The sequence below is a fragment of the Felis catus genome, chromosome C1, assembly GCF_018350175.1.
Source record: "Felis catus isolate Fca126 chromosome C1, F.catus_Fca126_mat1.0, whole genome shotgun sequence".
NCBI classification, from domain to species: Eukaryota; Metazoa; Chordata; class Mammalia; order Carnivora; family Felidae; genus Felis; species Felis catus.
This window is the reverse complement of record NC_058375.1, coordinates 186,090,439-186,116,025: the sequence shown is the minus strand read 5'-3', so window position 1 is coordinate 186,116,025 and position 25,587 is coordinate 186,090,439. Positions and strand designations below refer to the sequence as shown.

The following is a 25,587-nucleotide window of genomic DNA, read 5'->3' as shown; positions in this document are numbered from 1 at the left end:
AGGGTCATAAGTCAACCAACCAATCACTCACTAAGTCAACAATCTCTTCAAGTGTTCCCTGAAAATCCCTGTGTACCTGATGCTCTGTTAAGTACCATGTGGGACTTCAAGGGCTCTGGTCATTGACCCTGCAGTCAGATCAACCTTCACGAAGCAAATGGGGAATGACAACAAGAAGGAAGCACAGAAAGGACAGGAGAGGGTGGTGTCAGGACACTGGATGCCGTGTCTGGCTCTGGCACTAGCTTTCTTGGTGGCCTTCCCCAAGTCAGCTGACCTCACTGGGTTTCATCTTTAAATGAGCTCTTAGCCCAGAGATTCTTAGCCCAAAGTTCTTAGCCCAGAGGTTCTTAAGCTCAGAGATTCTAATTTACAATTCTATTCTCTCCTTCAATTTGACTTATTTTCTCCCAACAGTCCATTTTTGAGAGAATACATTATAACCCTTCATTCATCCAACAAACATTGACTGAACACAATGCCAGGCACTGTGAACAGTGCTCAGGATATTAACACAAGGCTTGGCTTAACATTTTGTAATTAGCTCTGTGAGCATGATCCAGTCCTATCATGGAAATCTCAGGGAAGATTGCAGCCCTGAGGACAGAAGCACATGCCCATTCTTCCCAATGTGAACCTTGGGAGTGGCTCCAATGAATTTTGCACCAATCCAAAATCCAGGGTCCCACACTGGGCTAGAGGGTGCCATGCTAAGTATGATGGGGAAGATAAGAATCTCTATGAAAAATAAGGCAGAAACTAGACCAGTGAAATGGGACTGAGGGTTAGGTTTGTTTTCTAAAAGTAAGTGCTGTATGCAATAAACCAAAGAGATGAAAACTGTTGATACTTTACTTGACTTTATTAATGTATACTAATGGCCACTTTGATAGCAATCTTTTTTTTTATGTATGTGTGTGCATACCATGTATGTTTGCACATGTGACTGCTTCTTCGAGAAGCATTTATTTTGACACAAGGTGCTACTGACTTTATTTAAAGATAAGTTCATCACACTTAACTATGTTCGCTTTCACAGAAACTCCTCGGAGGGGAATAATTCCATGAGTATAAAACTTCCATTGAAAAGAAACAGATTTTAAAATGTGCTTTTCAAACTTTTGACAAAAACAATTTCTGACTTTATTTATGAACTAAAAAAGGTAAACACTGCTGTGGAGACAATTTAATGAATAATATGAGTTGTCAAATGAGCTATTAAATATTTACAGATATAATTTTAGCAAAGACTTTTAAACATACTTCAAAATGTCCATCAACCTTTAAGTAGCATTTTGGTAAATTCTACCTCCCACCACAACAGAAGTCAACACAAGATGTTTACGGTTCCATTATTATTATTATTATTATTATTATTATTATTATTATTATTATTTAGAGAGAGAGAGTATGCACATGCATGAGCAGGGGAGAGGGGCAGAGGGAGACAGCAAAAGAATCTTAAACAGTTTCCATGCTCAGTGTGGAGCCCGATGCAGGGCTTGATCCCATGACCGTGAGATCATGACCTGAGCTGAAATTAAGAGTCGGACACTCAAATGACTGGGCCACCCAGGAGCCCCAAGACGTTTGTGGTTCTTAAAAAAAAAAAAAAACTATGATGGTATGCTTTGCAGGATGGTTAAATATTTTCAGCATATAATTTTAGGTGGCAAAAAAATGAGATAACATATAAAAAATGTATCATTTTGATAGGTTTTCAGGTAAAGTAACCTGTCCATGGCATTCTACAGAGAATTTGGTTCCTAAATTGGCCTTGAAAGAGATTCCAAAAATGTTTTAAGCAATGACGACATTGTTGGAGTACATGCATAAATGTCAAAGATGACAACTCTGAGGAACAATACTCTCTTGGATATATAAATTATAGCTTTCTTAAGCTTGGAAAGAAAAAAATTAGAAATTTAGTAGTGATTATTCCTGAGTGAAGAATTATGGTGTTTCTTTTTCCTTTTTCTTTATAATCCCTCTACTTTCCAAACTTCCTATAATGAGCGTGTGTTACTTGAACATTTTGAAAAAAATAAGTTTTTTCAAGTTCATGATATGTTATGGAAAATTGCCTGATATGAAAAGTGAAAAGGCTTTGGGATCACACAAACTTGGGTTCAAATCCCTTTTTAGTTTGGTGCCCTCAGATGAGCTACTCAGCAGACCAAGTTTGTACATAAAATGGAAATAATAACACATGCCTTGAAGTACCATGTTGCCTACTAAAGGTGAGATATATTGTAATTGCTTAGCACAGAGTAGGAGCCCAGTGAATGATAATCACTCTTCCATCCACAGCACACAAGGAAGAAAGGCCTTCCTGATAACAGTAAATAAATTGTTGGTGTTTATAAATTGTATTTCAGCCATTTGTTTATAGAAACATTGAGAGTTTTTAACAGGTAATTTTCAGAAATCTTCTGATAGTTAAACGTTCAGAAGAAAAGTAGGAACGGGTTTATATCCTACCCTCCTTCCTATCACAATTATTAGGGTCTTACAATCTAAAACTCTTGGGTTCACTTGCACACGCCACTATGCTATGTTCAGAAATCCTCTGGTTGGGATGGGAGTTGAGAGAAGGGTTAAGGCGGACCCAATGGAGCACAGAGAAACCACAGCTATCACAATCAAGATCTTTTCCATTTTGTCATTCTTTATGAGTAAAGTGAGCAAAATAAAGTATGGGACTGTTTAAATGAGGGGTGAGGGACAAGATATTTTTTATGGCTTTTTTTTTAATGCTAGCTATGTTGATATTTTCATCCTATTCAGCTGAAGGTAGTTCAATCAGTTAGGTTTATGACAAAATATATGTACTCAACAAAATATGGCTGTTGGGGATATGTTGCCTTTGGATATATGTTGCTGTACCTTGACTACAGGAAGAAATATTGATTTAACTGGCTTTAATATCAAGTCAGGTATTTGTTGACACGTGGAAATGAAAAATATCAAATCCATGAACAGCTTGATATATAGGTCAAGTCCCATTTCACCTCCCTCCAAGGGACTGTCCAAAGTCTTCCACTGTATCGGAACTGTGTTCTAATGATGCTTGCCCCAGTCACAGATAACATGAATTTTCATTACAATGGGGTTTGCTACATAAATGAATATTGGTATTGATTTTTATGTAGTATAATTTATTGTAGAAAGTACAGCAAAAAAAAAAAAAAGAAAAGAAAAGAAAAGAAAATCATTATGTATTTAACTTCTCCCTTTTCCCAACTCTGGAGGCATATCTTGCTTTCCACCAAAGCTATATAATATTCTCTCCTTTTCACTATCTGATTACTTCTTACTCCCTCTCACAGTGCCTAGTACTGAGTAGATACTCAAAAAAAAGCTGATGAAGAAATGAGCTGAATAAAATGTGGTACCAAAGCAAATGAGGAAAATTCGAAATAATCCCCAGTGTAAGAGAAATAAATTTAAATTTCTTTAATGTTTATTTTTGAGAGAGAGAGAGAGAGAGAAAGAGAGCAAGACTGGGGGAGGGGCAGAGAGAGAGAGGGACAGAGAGAGAGGGAGAATCCGAAGCAGGCTCCAGGCTCTGTCAGCACAGACCCCCATGTGGGGCTAGAACACACGAACTGTGAGATCATGACCTGAGCTGAAGTCGGACACTGAACTGACTGGGCCACCCAGGAGCCCTGAGAAATAGATTTTAGAAATTGCTTCAAAATGAGTACAGCAAGCAGGCTGAGCCATTGCCAGCTAGCGTGTTCAAGGTGTCCAGGCATCTGTGGACCTTCGGTTGGCTCCCTATTGCTAAATGGTCATGAGACTTGTCTAAAATGTCCAGCACCCAGCTCACACACTCCCATCGCTGGGAATGCCACAGAGACATTTCAATCATTAATTACCTGAAACACCTTCATAAAAGTCCTACAGACGTTCAGCTCTAGGGCAGCTACTGATCAAATTCTGTCCTTCTAAAGGACTGAGAAAGGACCACCATGACTGGGAGGCAATAAAGGCAGAGAGGTTGGCCCACAGCAGCCCAGGGAAAGGGAGTTAGCACAGCTCCAGAATTGGGAGTTACTTTCTTACAGCCAGACTCAGAAGCAGTTTCTGTGCCTTTAACGAGGACATAACCAAGGCTGGGGGAAAAACCAAGAGGGACTACTGAAAAGCTTGCATAGACACTATCCAGTGTCTAAATTCTTAATTTCTTGTTCTTTTTTCTTTTCGCCTCCAGCAACAATGATTACTTTAATAATCAAAGAGTTTCCTATAATTTTTTATAAAGCAATCTATTTGGAATATGTTTTACCACCTGATAGTTTTTTCCTTTGAGTCTTTTTTATTAAAAGCTACAATAATGCATCAAATATAAAAGTTTTGTGGGGCACCTGGGTGGCTCAGTTGGCTGTCAGCACAGAGCCTGATGCAGGGCTTGAACCCATGAACCATAGATCATGACCTGAGCCAAAGTCGGACACTTAACCGACTAAGCCACCCAGGTGCCCCAAAGTCTTACTGTTTTATTTTTTATTATTTTTTAAATGTTTACTTATTTTTGAGAGAGAGAGACAGAGGATGAGCAGGGGAGGGGCAGAGAAAGAGGGAGACACAGAATATGAAGCAGTCTCCAGGCTCTGAGCTGTCAGCACAGAGCCTGACAGTGGGGCTCAAACCCACAAACCGTGAGATCATGACCTGAGCCGAAGTCAGATGCTTAACCGACTGAGCCACCCAGGCGCACCCATTTGAAAACATTTTAATTTTTTTTTTTAACGTTTATTTATTTTTGAGACAGAGACAGAGCATGAACAGGGGAGGGGCAGAGAGAGAGGGAGACACAGAATCTGAAACGGGCTCCAGGCTCTGAGCTGGCAGCACAGAGCCCGACGCGGGGTTCAAATTCACGGACCGTGAGATCATGACCTGAGCCGAAGTTGGACGCTTAACCGACTGAGCCACCCAGGCGCCCCTGGAAAACATTTTAAAAGGTAAATCAGCTTCTCTTTGAGAGGGATGACCTGTGGCCATTAATTAATAACTTGGAAACTCATCATAAAAGCATTTTTGAGTTAACCAAATGGTTTGCTCAATACATCTAATCCTCCATATGCCCTTTGCCTGTGCAACAGTCATCATCTCTGTTTTAGAGCCCAAGGAGTCAAGCATCAGAGACAGTAAAGCACTTTGCCCAGGATTAGACAGCTACTATGCAATGAAGCCACCTCTTGACTCCAATCTGCAGATTCATATCCAATTCTCTGTTCACAGTTAAAACCTCACTAGCTGTACACAGAGCCCAGATTTAACTTGTTGGGCCTCCCCAGCTAAGATATCACCATGGGGGATATACTGTCATCAGGTCAAATTGGTAGTCATGTTCTGTCAAGATTCAAACTTTTTTTAGTTATTGGGCTATGGGCAACATTGTTTATCCCTTGCAAGAACTAAAATGACTTAAGGGAAACTGGGACAATTCTAAGGTAAGAATGTGTAAGCTCAAAGGCTATAAAAATTCAAGAGCTCAAAACCAAAGATAGCTTCCTTGACTAGACAATAGTTGGTTATAAACTCTGCAACAAAGTACCTCTTCAATGTGAAATTTTACTACTAGGATTTTTTTTTTTGTTCATTTTTACTAAGAACTGAAACCTACAAAATGACAAACCAGGATTACCCTATTAAAAGACAACTTCAATTGTTCCTTTGTTCTAAGAAACTGTGTTAGGTACTGACTGGCAATATCTACACCTTGATCTTCATATTAATTATGCATTTTTCCTACAAAATTGACTGCCACACTACATGCTGTAAGTCAGATTTGAGAGCTGCCAAGATAAATGTTCCGAATGGTTGACTTTTTAAAGACAACTTGTCAGTTCACCAAATAATTCTGTGGAGGTTTATCCCAGTATATTCTATGTCTCCCCTGTACCTATACTTATACCTTTAGCAAATATTATAGCTCTTTCCTGATGTATCATCTTATAGCTAAAGCTAAAGATTTTTCCTTTCAACCCTTAATATACAAGTAATGAAACTTACAATTCCTGTTGACACCATCAATTTACTTTGGCCATTATTATCAGTTAATTCCTATATGGATTTGTGTGAAATACCCTGCTTCCTGGGGAGAGAAGTAATTCTGGCCTAGTCCATACAACTAAAACACGGACGACTTTTGTATTATTGACCAAATAAATGTCTTCTTCCCTGAGGTTTGCTTTCATCAATCATATCAATGTCTTATTTCCTTTAGTTAACACCTTATTTTAATGAGGTTTGATTCCAAAACATATAAGAACATACGCACACAAGAGGTACTATATTGAGTAAGCCAAGAGTTCCAGCCAAGTGTCCTATCTTTTACGTGGTACAAAGCGACAGTTTGTAAAAAGCACAATGGTAACTATTCATTCCGCCAGCCTTAAAAGGATAGGCATGAACTGCATGCCAGAATGGAAAAGCTTAAGCTTTGAAATCAGACAGCTGGCTTCAAATACCATCTCTACTACCACTGTCTTTGTGACCTTGGGCAAACTACTTATCTCCCCTCACAGCTTTCTCATCTGAAAAATGGGGATAACAGATTTGCCTCAAAGGGGCTGTGGAAGAGGCAAACAAGAATTTTGCTATAAAAAACCTAGCATAGAACCTGGTATTTTAGCATATACGAAGGAACTGTTCATTTTTTTCCTACCTCCCTGTAAAATGTGATTAGTGATTCATTTTGAATCTGTTGTCTATGCACAAAAAAATAATGTAAAGGATATTAATGCTGGTGCTCCTATGATAGCAAAGAACTGAAATGGTCTAAGCATAGGGAAATGACCACATTAAGGTATATTCATATATTGAAATGTATGCAGTTATTCTAAATATTTTTCCAATAATATTTTATGACAAGGGAAACTGCTCTCCTAGAATTTAAGTGAGGAAAACAGACAAGAAGGTCTGTATAATGATAACAGCTCACATTTACTGAGCATTGACTACGAGCCACGTACCATGCTATGTACTTTACATGTATTACCTTATTAATTCTTACAATAAACCAACTAGATGCATACTATTATTATCCCCATTTTATAGAAAGAGAGACTACAATTTTGATAGTTTGGGCAACTTATAGTCACTATATAAAGTAGCATGGCCAGTACTGGAATCTCAAACTGTCTGATTCCAAAGCATTTTTAACTACTATGTCACACTGATTCTTCAATACAAACTTCCTAGCTCCACCAGGAGACTAGTTTAAACACACACACACACACACACACACACACACACACACACACACACAAATGTATGCATGCATGCATACTCAGATCCACACACACATGCATATCTGGAAGGAAAACACACCAGATGCTAGCAATGACAATCTCTGAGTGGTGAAATTTTAGCTGACTTTTAATTATTTTTATCCATTTTAGTATCTTTTCCAAAATCAAGGAGTATGAATTGTTTTTATAATCAGAAAAAAAATTTCAAAGAAGAAAATGTGTGAGTGTACTTTGTAAAATGTGAAGTATTACACAAATACAAGTATTTTTATGAAGCCATAGACTTCTAGATTTGACTTATAGATTCAGTGCTAGTATTCCTTCAAATTTTTTTTCTTTCCACTGAGTCCAAGGTAAAGAGCATGTAAAAAACTATTTTGAGGGGCGCCTGGGTGGCTTAGCTGGTCAAGCATCCGACTCTTGACTTTGGCTTGGGTCATAATCTCACAGTTGCGTGATCGAGTCCCAGGTCCGGCTCTGCATTAGGCGTGGACCCTGCTGAGGGTTCTCTCTCTCCCTCTCTCTTTGCCCCTCCCCCCACTGCATGCATGAGAGCATGCACACACTCCCTCTCTCTTAAAAAGAAAAACTATTTTTGAATATGAATACAACCAAATGTAGTATGGGAAACACCGTATGTGTATTAGACAGACATTCGATATTAATACAAAAACTGAAAGAGCTTGTGTGAGGGGGAAAAATCTTTTCAAGTAATACAGAATTTTCCACTTAGTGAAAACACATCCATTAGTGACATGATGCCATTAGTGCATTCCCTGTCATGGTCATGTTAAGTGATACTGTCACGGAGCCATTTATGTAGACACCAGCACACTGTTTGGACATGCCTCAGCCTGATTACTGTCTACCCCAGAAGGTGTGAATATAATGATGTGTTGAAGTGACACCTAAGGAGTGATTTCCTGTCACACCACTGGTACATTTTCAGAGCAATGATTCTATAAAGAGAACCGAATGATGTACAAAAAAGCAATTCCTTTGAACCAAACAAGTTCATATGAATTGAATGTACAGATGAGACAAGAATTTATTCTACCAAATTGTTCTTTTTAAATTAAATTTAAAATAAGGTCATTTAGATATGATTTTAGTAAATTTTTCAAAAGAAAAATGCCATCTAAAAGTAACCCCAAACTAATCTTGTTTCACTTCAAAATGGAGGTTCTAAGATTGGCAATAAGAAGATCAACAATGATAGCATTACTTAGGCATTTGACTAAATATTTCCTGACTCTATCCTCTTAGACAGCCTGGGGAGAAGAAAGGAAACACAAGTGAAAGATTATCAAACTAGTAAGAAAAGAAAAAAGAAAAAAAAAAAGACAAGACTAACAAAATTCACATACTGATGCCAAGTCTCCTGTAGAGAGTCACAGGTCTCTATCTTTGGCCTGTCCTGGTCAACATTTTATCAATGAGAAAGTACAATTCTCAAATGTGTAATTAATAATAAGTGAAAGAAGTATCACTAATAAATTGAATTTAAAAATTAGAAGTCAAAAATGTCTTGCTAGAGAAGAAAAATGATTTGACCAAAAGAGACAATATGTAACAAGGATAAATGTAAAATCATCTACACAGGTTCACACGATTAACTGCATAAGCACAGAGTGAGGGAGACTTGGCTTTGTAGTAGTTAAGAAAAGACTTGGAAATTTTATTTGACTTTAGTGACAAACCAACAATGTGCTGGCCCAGGTTTAAAACGGAGGCCAATGCAATATTTGACTAGATTAATAAAAGAAGGGTGCCCTGAACAAGGGAGTTTCCTACTGCTCAGAGAACTCAGGAGGAGGGAGTGGAGTTGAAGATCCTCACTTTTAAAACAGCATGGGCAGAGCAGTGGGCGACCAGAGGAGTGTTAACAGGATGGGAGATTTCAGTTCAGAGAGCTGGGACCACGTATGCCTGAAAAGAGAAGACTCTGAGTAGCAGGTCCAATAGCTACGGTCAAATATTTGAAGAGCTACCACACAGAAGGTGTCTATTCTGTGGCACTCCAAAGGGTGACAAAAGACAAACGGGGAAGCTGCAGGGAAGCAGATTTCAACATTTTTGTCTGCCTGTGCTTCATAATGAGTACTGGTCCAACCACACATGAGACTAGGTCCAAATCTAAAGGCGCTTAAGATCTAGAAGCATTGTGATGACTGTCAAAATTCCTCAGCATAGCAAAATTGTGAAGTTCTCGCTCTTGGCAGAGTTCAAATGGCAGCTGGCTGACTGGGATACCACAGAAAGGAATCCTGCATTTGTGGGGGGACATTAAACCATAGCACCCTCTATCCCCTTCCAACGCGCATTCTACACTTCTAATTTCACATTAGTAACTTTCATGAAGATAGTCCTAGGGCTTTATGGATGCAATATCTAAAAATGCCTGCCTTAATAAATGAGAAATAACTATAAATTTAAATGCAATCTGGAAGAGTCCAGAAGGTGAAATTCTACCAAAGTTTGGAAATTATAAATTAATGTTGTCATGGCAACCTTAGTTGATATCATCCATCGCAGCTGAAACAGTTCTTGCTCTGGGACTATCAAAACAATAAGCAAGTTTATATATTCAATGCTACAAACCAGCACTAAATGATATTTTTAATGCTTTTATTTTTAATTTTGGGGGCAATTGATTTGCATTTTCTCCTTGAGAGTTTACAGTTTTCACATGACACTATACTGAGGCTATCGTATTACAGTGCGGGGGGGGGGGGGTCAATTGCATCAAGAGCTGAGGAAGTCACTGGGAGACCCATGCGTGCACTGAATTCAGTCCACTATTCAGACCTCACAGGGGAAGTAAATAGAAGGGACAAAGACCTTCTAGATCAGGATGTTAGCAGCCACAATAGCCAGCATAACATCTACTGTTCCCTTAAAAATTACAGGACTGCCCACATTCCTATAATAACATTCATCGATCAGAAGTGGCAGTATGTCAGATCAGAGTATTTCACTGCTGTTTACGGCTCTTCAATAAATGCGTTTTCTCAGCTATGTATTAGAAATCACTACAACCAGCCCACACTGAGAACAATATTGCCTCCGATCAAAACCACTCTTTCCTTAGTATACTAAAGCTTTTCCTCCCTTCTTGTAAGCAACAAAGACTACAACAAAAGAACTTTCCAAACATCCACAGTTAAGGAAAGAATGGCTCCAACAAAATGAGTGTGAAATCTGTCCCCAGTGTCTAATTTGTATATGAATCTTCCTTTTCAGGGTATTTTAGTGACTTCCTTTATTTGTAATGTATCAGCAAAGAATAGAAATAAAAGTTTATTTTGATGGTAGTGCACCTGGCTATTCAGAGATTCAAAAACTTGCTTTGTTTATTCTTATGCTATCCTGGCAGACGATGTAAACAAGCCTTTTTTCCATGCCTTCATGCTGTACTCATAATCCCAGATGAATATTTTCACAAATGCAAACCATTAGGTAGGACTGGCCTTAAGCAAACCATGAAGGCAACTTCCTTATGGTCCTTTGTCACCCTTGCATGGGTGAAATCTGGGCCCCTTGACCCAGATTGCTTTTTCTCTTCCTTATCAGTTTTGGGTAAGGGTCTATAAAATGATTCAACCTAAAGAACATACATCTAACAAGTTTATGTTACCACTTCCCTAGCGTTTGCATTTTAGGCCCTGCTGCTGGGCACTTTATATCTTGTGTTATTTAGTCATAACAAAACAAGCGGGTATTATTAATTTCACTTCATATATAAGAAAATGGAGATTCAGGAAGATTAAATAATTTAAATAATATAGACAGTCAATTACATAAGTCAAAACCAAGTCTTTCAAGTGACAAATTTGCCCTCTTTTTTCCGATAAACCATATTGATCTTAGGAAAGGGAGTAGAGTTTGTATAATGTAGGTTTTCACGTATTAGAGAGCAGGAAAAGAGAAGCTGTTGATATCTGAACTGCCCTTTCCAGTAGTACAGAGTCTGAAATCACACCACGAAGGCTACCTTTCTCATCTACACACAAGACCATCCTTCCCACAGGAGACAAAGAAGTGGACGTATCATAATTTAGGAAAAACAGCCCTATTTTTGCTTTCCTCTTCTCTTCCCAAGTTGCACATATGGTACAAATGGGACCCAGAGGCCAGTGGGGCAGCTCATTAATAAGCAGTGCTCAGTGTCATGGGTCTGGAACCAGGTAACAGCCAGTATCCAGGCAAGCTATTCAAACATCTATCAAACTGAGTTTCCTGCCCATTGCTGGCAGGTGTCGGTATTGAAGAAGCCTGGAAGTGAGCAGCAGGGGACTTACCTTTAAGGCTTGTAGCTCAGCTGCGAGACTACTGTCCTAAGAAAGCGTGGAAGTACATGATGGGACCCTTACCTAAGGCAACTTGGGATTCTTACATGAAAACGAAAAGCAGGGACTTGGGAATGAAGGAGACAAAGTGAAATCTGGGGCACAAAGTGAAAATGTGGTACCCAAGAATGAGGCTGAGCTCTGGCTTCCTAGGCAAACTGCAGGGCCGATCCCATGGAGAGTCCCTAAGGTACATATGCAAGGGAGTGGCAGCCCTCCTGCAAAGAACCTACACTGGTCCCACACCCTGCAGATGGGGGGAACAATAACCACATCGACTTGGTCGCCATTTTTCTCAGGCCCTTTTCTGTACATATATGACTTTCAAACTTTTCTTTTTAGCACATGAAACTTTCTCCGTTTGTAGACTAATGCCTAATAAGTAGACACAAATAAAAACAACTGCTCAAAGGGATTCTGCCCTGAAATGAAGGGCTTAACAGAACAATCTGCAAAAGACCAGGAGAGAAGGCACTGAGTCACTCTGCCTATCAGACTTCGCTGGAATCCGATCCTGCTGAACCTTTATCATGATAGTTATGGTTTCTTCCCCTCACCTCCAGGTATCTCCCTCTTGCCCCAACTCGATAAGCTCTGGTTTCTATCACTGGTTGGCTTTTCCACTGTGAAAACATAAAGCTTTGTGTATCTCCTAGGACACCATATATTATCTTCTGGGTCTTTCTGACCACCCTCATGCCCTTAGCCTTTTGGGCCAACTGATCCACAGACTGCTGCTCTTAGTATCTTAAGTGCTTTACCAACAGTTGTTGGGCACATCACTTTGTTTGATGCACAATGACTCTATAGCACACATATTGTTAAGGCTCAAGACCTACTGGTTCATTAGTTTGTTCAGAATTCCAGAGCTAGACAGTGGGGAAGCTGGGCCTTGGCCCACCAGAAGGGATCAATGGCAGGATGGGGCATCTCAGAGACCTGGGCAAGGCTCCCAGTGCTCCACCTGGTGCCACACAAGTTGAAGGCTTCTCAGGAATGTGACTCGACCTGCCCTTCCCAAGCTCCTACAGTTTATCTCAAATCTTCCCTCTACTACACAAGTATCCCTGCTTCTCACTCCTGACAGCGACTGGGTAGGCTAGGGAGACAGATGTGCTTTAATCATGATTTCAGCACTGTGCACATTGTATGCATGACTCCTGGCTGTAGCTTTCACAATCTGTTTCTTTGATTCCGAATCTTATCTAAAGCACTTTGTATCTCTGGATTTAAGAAACTGAGCAATTGCTGCTTCTCTATATCTGTAGGGTTGACTTAATCATTCAACAAGCTCACGGGCTTGGCTCATACAGGATGCATCTCCTGGGAATGAGGAGATGTTCTGTAACAATGCTGTCCAACAGAACTATAATAAGAGCCACACAGGCAATTTAAACGTTTCTAGTAGCCATTTTAAAAAAAAGGTAAAGATAAATATGTGAAGTTAATTTTAATAATATATTTTATTTAAACTACTATATCCAAAATATTACTGTTTCATTAAGTAACCAATATTTAAATCTTTTAATGAGATACTTTACATCTTTTTCTCATATACAGTCTTTGAACTGTGGTGTATTTTACTCTCACAAAACATCTCACATTATTTCAAGTGCTCCACAGCCACATGCAGCTAGTGGCTACAGTACTGGCTAGCATAGTTCTATAATCTCTTCTCTGTTCCCATCTTTCCTCTCATTTCTTTCCTGTAACAACTCGTTTCCTCTAGTAAGGATGCCATGGGCAGGGGCAGGGACCAGGATCGTTAGAGAAGACTTTGATACACACACGAAGGGAGAGCCCAGATCACAAAGGAGCTTTTGTGCCATGCTAGGAAGCTTAGATTTTATCCTGGAGACTGCTTCTCTGACTCTGCTGAAGGATTTTAAGCAGCAGAGAGTCGTGACCAAATCTGCCTTTTAGAAAGGGAGCAGTGTGGGGAATGGATTGGAGGCAGGCCAAGCAGAAGGCAGAGGCCAGTTATGAGGCCCCTGAAGTAATCTTCAAGGGAAGTGATGAGGGCCTAGACCAAAGCAGTAATGGTGGTGGTGGTCTTGACAGGTCAGGGCAGATTCCAATGAGATTGAGAGATATGGCTTCTACAGGCCTTGGTGATCAATGAAATGTAGGGGTTGAGGAAGAGGGAGGAATCTAGAACGACTCCCAGATTTAAAAACTGGTGAAGTGGGTTTCATTGACTGAGAGAGAAAATACATTAGGAATATGCTGTAAATGGAAAGCAGGAGAGAGGAATGCCTCAGAAAACAAGTGGACAAAGTTTCAAAGAGCAGAGAGTAATCACAAAGGCACACAGGTCAAAAATCAGAAGAGAATCCTAGACAAAGGATCTGCCAGTTTCAAGGTCAGAGGTGGTCATCGTGAGAGGACAGGACTGTGGGGGTTTGGAGAGAAAGGGGAAAAAGGGATGTGCAGTTACTGTGTAAGAACAGGTCCTTCTGACAACAGCAATGGGATGGAACACAACCAGACCAAGAGGGAAGGGGCCAAGGGGATTTTGCTCGTCTTGTCTTCTGTTTTTATAAAAGATGAGAAGACTTGCGTGTGTTAATGCGCTGAAAGAAAAGGTTGGTTGAGACCCTGAAGAAAAGAGAGATAATGGAACAAGGTCCCTGAGGAAGCAGGAAGGGATGTTGTCCAGAGAGATTAGTCTCCGACTACAGATAATAAAGGGAAGAAAAGGTGTGACGAGGAAGAACCTGCCATTTATAAGGAAGATATAACATTACCGTTGCAAAACTATTTTTCTTTATTTAGAAATAGAAATGAAATACAATTTTAAAAATATGTATTTATTTTTGAGAGAGACAGGTGTGAGTGGGAGAGGGGCAGAGAGACAGAGGGAGACACAGAATCCGAAGCAGGTTCCAGGATCTGACCTGTCAGCATAGAGCCCAATGCGGGACTTGAAGTCAAGAGCCAAGAGATCATGACCTGAGCCGAAGTCTGACATTTAACCAACTGAGCCACCAATGCACCCCAAGTTACACAGGAAGGCTTTTTAAAAATAGTCCTACATATCATGTAGAAAATCAGATAAATACTGAGCATAGAAGTCACTAGTTTCCTGGAGCCCAGATTTGTGGTCTTGGTATACTACCAAGCCTTTTGCATACCTTTGGGCTCTAACTAAATCACCTCAGGTTACTCAGGAGAGCCAGAGCGGTTGTTTATAGTTTGTGGCCTCTCTGGTTGGTCAGTGTCTGTGCTGAACTGATAGGTAAACATTTCAGTATCACCACACATTACTTGGCAGAGCGGTGTAAGAAAAAAAGCAGTGTAAGAAAGTGTGGTATAAGAAAGCCCGGACTTGTGGGGGTGAGACACCAAACAGACTCTCCTCCAACTTATCAACGATGCAGATTCAATCAAATTCTGTAACTTTCCTGACTTTGGTATCTCCCTCTTTTAAAAGGTACATAATCTATACCTTGCAAGATAACCCTGAGGTTTAAATGAGATAATCAATAAGTGATACCTATCATGATGGTGATAATTATATTCACTTTGCTCTGAATTTCTAGCATTGGGCTCTGCTGCTGCTGAATCTATGCTTTGCAACAATCAACATCTTGATCCCTAAGGAGAATTAAACCACCAATCGTACTGTTAGGAAAGGTCCTTAAAAATCCTAATGGCCATCTGGGGACGCCTGGGTGGGTCAATCAGTTGAGCGTCCAACTCTTGATTTTGGCTCAAGTCATGATCTCCCGGTTCGTGGGATTGAGCCCTGCATCGGGCTCTATGCTGACAGTATGGAGCCTGCTTGAGATTTTCTCTCCCTCTCTCTCTGTCCCTCCCCAGCTTGCTTGTGCACATGTTTTCTCTCTCTCTCTCTCAAAATAAATAAACTTAAAAAAAAATCCTAATGGCCATCTGATGTTTGTGTCCTTTCTTCATCACGATACATATTCAGTCTCAGCCCTCAAACGCAGGGGTGACATCTGCTCTACACCTAACTCACTACTCAACCTTTCTAGGCTTCAATATTGCTCTTCAGTAAGGCAGGGGTAATAAAAGTATGTACTTCAGAGCACTGTTTTGAGGAAAAAAGGAGATAAGGCATGTATTTAAATGAGACACTACGTATTATAGCATGGACTTGAATACATTTAGTCATGTGGGGCTTAGCCACCTCATGAAATAGCACAATCTTTTAATAGGACCACCTTTCTTACACTGACCCCAAATCTGTCTTCCCTGAAACGTAAACCCATTGGTCCAAGTTTTACAGCTCATGGGAATACTTCTACAGAATCAGAACTAGGGTTCTGTATAATAGTATGTTTACTCATTCATTGAGCTCTGCTGGATGCACTGGGCAGTGTCTCACAGATGGCTGGCTACTTGAGATCACAATCAGGGCAGACCTCTCCCTATGTAGAGCACTATCAAAGTTTCAACTTTCAGCTGTGTCTCCATAATGCAGGAGACCTTTTTGAGCATTCTGAGCAAGTTGGATGCTACCCAGGAATGCACTGGTTATACTGCTTACAAGATTTATTTTGTGCTTTATGTCATGGTCAGTTCAGCACTTGGCACCAAAAGTAATTATTGCAGGGATCTGTAGATGCTTTAAGTTTCATTATTGAACGCTGCAGCCCACCAATGCCCAGGAGAGCTCTGGTGGGATTTCAGCTTAGGAGCAGTGGCAGGGTAAAAGAATACTGATACTGGACTCAGAACTCTAGAACAGGCCTGCCCTTCCCTACCCCCACACCCAGCCACCATTCCCTTACCCCTGTACTCCCAATGATAGCTACTGAACTCTTGCAATAAACAACTCAAGATCCCCACCATATCCCAGGAAAGGAAATTTTCCCTTCTGAGCTCTCTTAGACCTTTGTTTCTGGGATACATTTGTCATTTCTCCTGTTAGACTATAAACTCCTTCCTGGCAAAAAACAGTGTCTTGTACAAGGTGAGTCTTATTGGAAGTTTGAAGAATTTAATTTTGTCCTGAACACAGTATGATGGGTGCCAACTCTTCCCTACCTTACCTTTCATCCCTGCTTGAATCCCCAGATGATTTTTTTTAATTTACAAGGAAGTTTTAAAATGAAAAAGGTTGGGCAGTCCTGTGATACAGTCTGGGATTTTATGGCCGATTAGCTGAACTTTTATTTAACTGAGAACTCTAGCCTAATTGTTTTATGTATAAAATACTGGCATAAAGCCTGAATACTTTTATTTTTTGCTCACTACTGGGACCCATCACTCCACCTTAAAATAACGACAGCCTCCTTAATTCCAACTCACAACTGCCAGCCTCCATCATTATCTCAAGACTGGAAAATGCCGAGGCCTCAGAATCTCACAGCTGATGAATGGAGAGGCTGATTAGAACCACAGAAGAAAAATGGGAAAAACTCCTTGACAGATGCCTCCTTCAAATGCCTCTCCCTTTTATCCAATGTCAACATTAATTTCTATGTTAACAAATATTTATTGAGGTCATGACTAGGTGTCAAGCTGCAAGCTAGGCTCTGGGGACACAATGGTGAGCAGTACACAGGCAATATCAAAGCCCATTATTTAGAAAAAATTCACCCTTATGGCTTATTGACTCCACTGGTATACTTATCAAGAGCTTCCTATGCCAAGGCCCATAGACAGTTAAAGGATAGCATGCAAGTTAGAACAGTGCCCTCAAGGAACTTTCAGTCTAGTTGGAAAAGCAAGAATTAAGCATACAAGAGTACCGGAGAGTACCTGATGGTCTAAAGGGATGGTACGGACAAAAGGGCAGAAGAAGAAGAAACCAGTGAGTAACATGATCAGGCTGACTTTAACTGGGAGATGGTTGTTAGGTTAGAGGAAAAAGGAAAAAAAAATGTTCTAAAAAGCAGAGCATGAACAAAAGGGTACAAAGTCATCTTAGAAGGGCAGTGAGATCCGATTACCAGGAATAGAAGGCTCATGTTGGAAAGGACTAGAAAATAAACTTGGTAAACCAAATTTGGGCAAGACTGTAAAGTACATTCAAACCAGGTTGAGAGGTGGAACTAAAGGCAAGGGCATGGAAAGTATATGAACTAGTGGAAAGAGTACTGGCTTTAGAATCATATAAACCTGAGGTCAACACAGCCTTCCAGCGAGACAATCCTTGGAGAGGAGTTCTAAGGAGAAGAGTTTAGGAAGGCTGATGTGGTAGGAGCACACAGAGTGGGGAGAACTCAATTGGTGAGAGACCAAGGTACAGCTCACTCTAATCATCCTAGAACAGAGATGGCCATGGACCTGGGCTATCCAGGAGAGTGAGGAATGCAGAGGAGATATGGGGACCGGTTCAGAAACACTATTAAAAAGGAAGAGTTAACAGAACTTGATGCACAGTATGAAAGAAGGAGGAGCCAGAGGATGGTCCCTGGGTCTCAAGTCCAGGTGACAAAGAGAATGCCGAGTATCAAGGAACATCTTCTCATTGTGAAAGGAATAGGTTTAGCAAAGAATACAAAAACTTTGTGTCAGGCATGCAACCTTTAGTCTGACAGCAGGACATCCGCCATGAAAAGTCTATTAAACAGGTGCATAAATGGGAACAGAGTTTGTCTATACTAGAGACAAAAATTTGCATGCTATACAAATAGGTAACACCATCATATTTAAGAAAAACATTTTGAAGTTTTTATTTATTTAAGTAATCTCTAAACCCAACGTGGGGCTCAAACTCACAACCCTGAGATCAAAAGTCACATGCTCCTCTGACTGAACCAGCCAGGCACCCCATGTTTAAGAATTTTTTATTAGAAAATAAAAATACTAGCTGTTAAACAAAAATAATGGAAATGACATAAATAGTAGAGAGAAACACATCTTCACAGACTATTATTCTTAGCTATGGTACTTAGGGGATCCTATCCATTACAACACTGAACGAATAAACTGGAGAAATATGGCATATGGCCTATTTACATAACAAGCATCACAACTCCAAATTAGCCATTTTGATGTGTCAAGGAAATAACACCTTCATAGCAGACTACTTCAAAAAAGGAAAGAAAAAAGAAAGGTTTGTTTTTCCTCTATAATTATGTGTACTTGGTCTTTAACTGTTTGTGTCATGAAAATCATATTTTAATTGTGTGATTACATTCTAAGGCATAACAGTGATGGAATGAATTGATTAGCTGAATTATGCACAATCATTCAAAAATCAATAAACAGCCTCCATCACTTAAGTCTTTCCATATTATGTATCTTCCCTCATGTTCTGTGCCACGCTTATAAAAGGGGCTATTCTGTGCACAAAAATTGTAACAGACATATGATATAATTATCACAGTCAGGAAAGCGTCTACAGAACAGGACAGGGCAGTGAGCAGGCAATATCTTTCTATTGCATACAAAACCCGCTCCACTTTTATCAATGTGGCCAGACAGGTGGTGGCAGCCTGGATCTTACTACCAGCAACCTCAACTTCTTCCATTTTATCAAAACTGTAACCAAAAGTTCTTGTCCTAGCTCACATCATGAGATGCTGATTCAAATTATGTAAAGAAAATAGAATAAAGACCACCAAGGCGCCTTTCACACATATGCCATAAGTGAAAATTCATTGTTAATGACAGGACCATTCTATGATCACAGACTGAGAAACTGATAAAACTTAGAACCAAAAATGAGACATCTCTAAAGCTTAACTTCTTACAGTGAATATTTCTATCTGCACAGCAAAATTGATCTAGGAGATGCTTCCGACTGGCAGCACTTCAAAGACTGCAATGGTGTGGCCTAAGCATTTTCCTTCCCTGATCATCATGAGGTGGTGGAACAGCTTCACAAGCCCATAGATACCCATCCCCACAATGGCCACTTGAAAACCAGTGGGAACACAGAAGCAAATCAATTTAAGACTTTCACTAGGGATCTCCCTAAAACAACGTAAATACAAAAGGAGTCTCGACTGTCTAAATTAGTACGTTAAACTAATTGATCCCTAGGAAATAATTTAATATTTTCAGAGGCAGGGATTAAAGAAAGAAAAAAGGAGTATATTACTCCTTTCCCAGATGTTGAGTTTTTACTATGCTCTTAAATATTCTTTGCATTCAAGTCATTTGTATTTTTATGCAAATTATCTTTGGGGCTAGTTGTGTGTGTGTGTGTGTGTGTGTGTGTGTGTGTGTGTGTGTGTGTGTGTAAAGCCACACAGATACAGAATTTGATATATTTTACATTCTATTCTCCATAAAATAGGTTTTAACAAAGCTTGAGTTTAATCCAAAACACTAATTAGAGATTGCAGCAATGTTTACTTTGTTTAAATAGAAAATCATTCCCAAAGTTGATTTTGCCCAAGTAAAAGATCCAATAAATATTAACATACACAGATATTATTTAACAGTACAGTTACTTGTTAAAACTGCCCCCATGCATGCAACACACTGCTTTCTGGTTTAATGATACAGTTTTATAAAGCCAATGAAATACTTTATCCAGAAGGCAACCTTAGTCTTTAATTTTCAGAGAATCTTTCACAGTAATTGGATTTGCTGCTTGAATATTTTCTTTTTCAGAATGAAGCAATTTCTGACTTCCTGTCCTCTTTTTTCCCTGCCATATTGCACATCTGCTTAATCTCCAGAAAATAAAATCAATCAGAATGGCAATGAATTGTTCCTCTAAGACCAACTAAAACCATGTCATAAAGGTCACACAACCATACTCTTTCAAATACTGGAATAAGCCTTTTCCTCTGCATAGGTTCTAAAATGTGAGTCTTTTTTTTTTTTTTTTTTTTTTTTTTTTTTTTACTTTTGAGAGTACTAGTAAAGTTAACATAACATTTAATTTTTTTTAAATAAGTGAAAAATATTATATACAACATTTCACGTAAAGAAAGAGGCTGTGTTTGAAGTTCAAGGTTTTTCACTAGTTCTCAAGCTACAGATTCTGTAATACACTGAAAAGAAAATGCTGTACCGAAAGAATCTTTACAGCGTCAGGTCTCCAAAACCTTGACATCCGCTGAAACCAGGACTGCTGGGAACTGAAAGCTCACGAAGTTCACAAACACACACACCCCAACCCCCCAAGAACGGGAAGCCTCCACTTGCGAAGATGTGAAGCCTCGGTAGCATCTCGGTCCCGGTGAAGTCTCAGCCCTTCACCTCCTACGTCTGCAGTAAGTATAAACAACCCAACACGGTGCGAGCGAGCAGGGCCGATCTTCTGAGACACGCAAAGTCTAGCGTGCTGAGGGCGCGAAGAACGCTCTCCGCGTTTCTGAAACAACTGACGCCTTGGGCTTCAGTCCGCCGCCGCCGCGGGATCCGAGCCCCGGCCGCCGCCTGCGGACTCCGGGTCCACAAGCCCGGACGCGGCGGCGCGACCGCTCTGTCCCGCGGCCGGGTCGCCCGGCGTCTGCCCGCGTCACCCCGCCTGCCATCGCGGCGACTTCGCGGCCACCGCATCCCGCTCCCGCCGGGCGCCGGGACGCGGTCGAGGGTGGGCCGGTCCCGGCTGAGGCGGGCAGCTCCGCGGCTCCGAGCGAGGGAGGAGGGCGGCGGGTGGCCGTGGGTCTCACTCCGCCCCGTGAGTGGAAGGGGGCGCTCGCGCCGGGGAGGGCCGGCGAGGGACCGCGGCCGATTCAGATCCGGGGCGGGCGGGTCCACGTCGGAGCGCGGCGGCCACACGCTCGCCCTGGGCGCGCAAATGTGCGCCGGACCCGGCACCTCCTCCCGCCCGCCGGCTCGTTCGCTCGCGCCGGCCTGAGAAAGGAAGGACGGCGACCTCCGCGTCCGGTCTGTGCCGCCAGCTCGCGTCGGCGCCGAGCGGGGGCCACACCCAGCGCCCCGAGAGGCGGCGGGGGCTGGGCGGCCCAGGCTGCGGAACGCTCGGCCCGGGCCGAGCCTCCGTCCCGGCCGCCCAGGCCCCGCCGCGTCCGCCTGAGCCCCGCATCCCGGTCCGGGCCCGGCGCGCGGGGAGGGGGAGTCCCGGGCGGCGGCGGCCGCGAGTCCCGGGCTTACCTCTGTGCCGAGCGTTGGTCGCTCTGTCCCGGGCCGGGAGACGGCGGCCGGGGGCGCGGTCGCCGGGGGAGGCGCAGCGGCAGTAGCGGCCCCTGCGGCGCGGAGGGCGGGCCGAGCGGGAGCCGCTGCCTGGGCCGCGCGCCGTCCGGAGCTCGCCCCGCGCTGCCGGCGCTCGCGGCGGAGGGCGCAGCCAGCTCGGCCCCCGGACTGGATTCCTTCACTGACACAACTCCGGATCGGCCCGCTCCACGCAGGGACACTCCCGCCCCTCGCAGGCTGCTCCCGCCCGCCGGCCGACCGGCCAGCCCGCCCCTCAGTGTCACTCACCCAGGCGCACACACCCCGAGCCGGCGCCCCTCGCTCCCGCTCGCACACACAGCGCGCTGCTCACGCCTCTCTCGGGTTTTGTATCCGCTCACACGCACGTTCTGACACAGATGCCTTCCCTCCACACGCCCTCCCTAGCTCCTTTTCCCACCCCACTTTCTAGAAGAATCCCCGTACAGCTTCCGCACTTTGCTTGCTTGCCCCACACCTACCTCCTCGCCTCTCCCCAATCCTCCACCTCACTTAAACTGCCCCTGCTATTCAAAGATTTTGTCACAACCCGCACGTGTTGCAGGAGAGTCGTCCTCCTACACGAGGGAAAATGAACTTTGCTCCCCCCAGCACTATCTACAAATGCAGGATGCTTCTCCTTTTAGAAGGTAGTAATGCTTTCTGGTGCTGGGCCAAGCTCAAAATGTAAACAAAGATAGCAGATTTCGAAATGACCTGAAGAACTAACTAGGCGCTCAAAAAGTACCGGGGCTCTGGTCTGTCCTTAGAAACCCTGCTAACCCGGAGTGTTCCCGCCCCTTCCTTTCCTTCTTGTTCACAATGGGCTCCTGGAGGATGGGTTACTCTAACGTGTGTAATAACCAGGTTCCAGATAGACACCTGGGCATCCGTCCACGGATTTGTACCTGGGAGTACAGTAGTCGGGAGAGTAAAGGCAGTTTCTCAATCATTATTCATGATGGAAGCACTTTAGATAACACACCTCTTCCAGAGGCAGTAGAGTGAAATGCAGGCAGCGCTCCAATTTAGTTTATTTTTTAAAAATGGTGACTTCTTAGCCTCCCGTATTCTCAATACTAGTAACTTTCTCAACGGTTCTTTGGATGTCAAAGCCCCTTAACAAATTTCAGACCAGGGGTAGTTATGTATCTCACACTCTCAACTCCTAAGGGGTCCCTGAGTGTATAGCAGAATGGTACATCATCCGCTCTTTAGGAATTCATAATTTGATATAAAATCTAACACCTTTCCGGTAAAGTTCAAGTCTACTAACATTATGTGCCTCTGTTGACAAAGCACAGCCATAATAAATAGAGGAGTTAAAAGTACAGGAACTCATTTTCTTATGCGACTTGTGGTGGCAATACTTGTTACACTGGATTTATGTATTGATCACATAATTTATTGAAATGTTTGCAAATGCTTTATAAGTATTAACTCATTTAATCTTCAAACAATCCTATCAGGTAGGTACTATTTTTGTCCATTTTGTTTTGTTTTGTTTGTTTGTTTAGATAAAGAAACAAGCATGGAGAAGTTAAATAACTTGCCTAAGTTATCTGGTAGCAAATGGTGGAGTGAGGATTTGAACTTGTACGGTCTGGCCCCACCTATGCTGCAAATAGGAAAACTTGCTTCTAGAAGCCATATTACATATGGGGGGACTGCATGGCTCCAGCTGTTAAGCATCCAGCTTTGGCTCAGGTAATGATCTCATGCTTGTGAGACTGAGCCCCTCATGGGGCTCTGCGCTGACAGTGCAGAGCCTGCTTGGAGTTCTCTCTCTCTGCCTCTCCCCAACTTGCACTTTCTCTCTCTCTCAAAATAAATAAGTAAATGTAAAAAAATAAAAGCCATATCACATATAAATATGAGGGATAAACATCCCATTGCTTATTAAATTTAGGTATAAAGGTAACTTGTAGCAATTAGACTTAAATTTGATGTACCTTTTAGGTTCTGTGGCAAAATAATTTATTTAATGGAGGGGGTTATCTCCATAATTAGAATTCCAAAATGAATAATAAATTAATGTTTTCCTGGGAAGGCTTGGGAAATAACATTGAACTCAGACTTCATTCCTTTCCTCTACTATTTCATACTCTTCCCAGGATGCCAAATCTGACTTGTTTAGTAAAATTTGAAAGAAAAATGCTTTCAAGAACTGAATATGACCAGCGAGAAAAAAGAGTTTTCAGAAGCCCATACTTGGCCTTTTGCATTTGAGGGCTATTTCCCAGCAAGTAGATAGTAGCTACAACAATAACTGGCATGTGTATTGAGAGCAAAATGTTAAAGCACTGAGTTGATGAAAAAAAACCAAATGGAGAATAGGAGTGTAGTAGTGGCCCCTGTACCACAAACTAGACTAAAATTAATCTTCCCCTGGAAATTGCCTAGCCCATGGAAAGACAATTATAAAGTAACTAGAGAAAATAATTATTGACTCTGGAAAAAATGAAAACTTCTGTTTCTGGGAGAGAGGGTTTAAAATGCTTATTGAGAAGTGTGTAAAAACTTTTTGCACATCGAATAACTCACAAAGCAATATTTTGATGAGTTAAGCATAAATGATAAAAAAACATACGAATTACATTTCTATAACTGCATAGAGATATAAAAGTTGAAAAATAGAATATGGAAAAATATGAATCAGTGTTTGTACCAGATACTGAAAATTTATTTGAAAAATTGTATTATTTGAAATTTTTATCTGGGGCTTATCTAATGCCAGTATGATGCTGTTGTTCAAAATGATTCTCCATAATTATAATCCATGAATCTCATTTTACCATTTTCTAAACTAAATAAAAAGTGAAGGTCTTTTCTTATGCCAACAAACAAGAATCATAAGAGTAAATGTTCTCTGAGAGATGGACAAAGTATGTTATATATTCTAATATTTCTATAAAGGCATTTTCAATATGCTTTCTTCCATATTGTCACCCACACCCTTTGTCCAATGTGCTTAATTGTAATTGTGGAGCAACACTGATCTATCTCTCAATGAGGCTGACTCTTTCTCTGCAGTATGGATTTCGGCAAAATCCCATATTCCACCCCTTTAGATTGTGCTGAGCTCCTGATTCTCTGGGCATTCAGAGTAGGGTTCACTCTCACACAAGCAGCTCAGATCCCAGAAGACTGTTTTAGGCCATAATCAGTTGTTGTCTCTATTAGAATTTTGGCATCTGAATAAGTGGTGGGGACAGAGAGTGATTTTAGTTGCTAGGCTTTAGCGTAAGACTACTAGGCCACCAGGCTCCAGACCACTGTTCAGACCTGCTGGAGAGCCATTATTTAGAAATCCTTGACTTTGACTAGGTGGAGTGACTGGATGGAGTCTGGATGATTTCCCGCAGGGAGGAGATGAATGTGTTCTTTGTATGTGAGTGTGACATTTATTAGGGCTGTCCACAAATATTCCAGCCCTACTTCCTTTGAAGCTCATGGTAGGATTGCACTTCTCCACCCTACCGAAGGGCAGTGTAGCACTGCAACTTGCTTAGAAGTGATGAGTATCAGTTCTGGGCAGAAGTTAAGAGCTTCCTTCATCCATCACCACACTACACTCCCTTTTCCCTTTAGTCCTGCAACCAGCAAAGTGCCTGGTGGTGGCTTCTCCATTGGATTGGAGCGTGCAGTCACAATGAGCAATGCCACCCCTGCTCATCCTTACTGGATATGTAGTTCAAGCAAGAAAATAAACCTTGTTAAAGCTACTGAGATTTAGGGGTTGTAATGTCTGCAGTATAAACTAGCCTATTCTGATTAAAAATAGAGAGGAAGAAAGAAACAAATCATTGCAACGTACCTGTGGCAGAGATTGGCTAATAATTCCACAAATCTGTTTCTCTTTCACCCTGGGCACACAGCTAATTCACATTTCCTATTCTCCTGTGTGGTTAGGTGAGGCCATGTGA

At 41.6% G+C, this 25,587-nt stretch overlaps 1 protein-coding gene across 4 annotated transcripts in view; it reads right to left on the bottom strand.

Moving 5' to 3' along the window:
- The window catches only part of SPATS2L (spermatogenesis associated serine rich 2 like), a 166,792-nt gene extending 144,630 nt beyond the window's left edge, over positions 1–22,162 (bottom strand). Inside the window, exon 1 of one of the 4 annotated variants that reach the window (XM_045034254.1) lies at positions 22,144–22,162. The gene's annotated coding sequence lies outside the window, so the exon portion shown is untranslated. Of the gene's footprint in view, positions 1–21,604; positions 21,732–21,931; positions 21,998–22,143 lie in introns of those variants that run through there. The other 3 variants (XM_023259588.2, XM_023259589.2, XM_023259590.2) reach the window with 3 other exon arrangements.
- Positions 22,163–25,587: the final 3,425 nt, after the last annotated feature.